This window comes from Lipotes vexillifer, unplaced genomic scaffold (assembly GCF_000442215.2).
Source record: "Lipotes vexillifer unplaced genomic scaffold, Lipotes_vexillifer_v1.1 scaffold225, whole genome shotgun sequence".
Classification (NCBI taxonomy): domain Eukaryota; kingdom Metazoa; phylum Chordata; class Mammalia; order Artiodactyla; family Lipotidae; genus Lipotes; species Lipotes vexillifer.
Genome location: NW_006787630.1, coordinates 805,502 through 806,494, shown reverse-complemented (window position 1 = coordinate 806,494; position 993 = coordinate 805,502).

Sequence of the window (993 nt, the reverse complement as noted above, 5' to 3'; positions counted from 1 at the left end):
GGCTGAGCGGCGCACGGCCCGGCCCGGCTGCGAGCGCGGCCACCAGGATGTGGCGGGGGAGCGGCCGCCGGCGCCCGGGCCTGGGTCTGACGTCAGTGCCCCCGCCCACCGGCTCCCCTCGCCGCCACCTCCCGCCGCCTCGCTCTTCGCCCGCCCCGGCCCCTTTCAGCGCCAGGCAGGCCGGAGTGGGCCAGACTCCGGGCTTCTGGGGTCCCCTGCCTCAATCTCCGCCGTGCCCCCTGGGGACTGGTCGTACCCGGGGACAATGGGCGGGGGTCGAGGACAGACTCTGCCGAGGTGAGACTGGGGACCTTGTCTGGGTCTCTGATTCCCTGTCTCTCCCGAGGGTCGTGAATGTTACTTTCCTACCTGGCACCCATGAGTCCATCTTTAGGGAGTGCGCAGGAGTGTGGCTGAGTGGAGGTCTGTAATCGTGCTCCCCCCAACCCACACAGACCCCCCAGGAGGTGGGCCTTCTGCTCGCTCACCTCCCTCTATCTCAGCACAGGTAGGGAGTCCCAGCCCCCCACAAAGGTCTCTCTGGAGCGAGTGTGCTGAAAGGGGGTCCTCAGGCTGGGTCATGGCCTGTGCCTCCCAAGTGTCTGGATCTGCCCCCATGTGTGGACACCTGGGCCTCAGTTTCCCCAGCTGTACAATGGAGCGCCTGGCCTCAGGGGTGCCCAAGGCACCTCCCACTTCCAGGTCCTTCTAGTTTCCTTCATCTCCAGCGTGGGAGCAGCTTGGGGGTGACTCTTGAAGAAACCCTCTCCCCCTCCAGAGCAGGCAGGCCGAAGACACATCCTCCCAGCTTCCCACAAAGCCCCGGTCCAGCTCCACGCTCTCCCTGGGGTTTCTCTCTTTTTTTTTTTTTTTTCGCGGTCCGGGGGCCTCTCACTGCCGCGGCCGCTCCCGTTGCGGAGCACAGGCTCCGGACGCGCAGGCTCAGCGGCCATGGCTCATGGGCCCAGCCGCTCCGTGGGATCTTCCCGGACT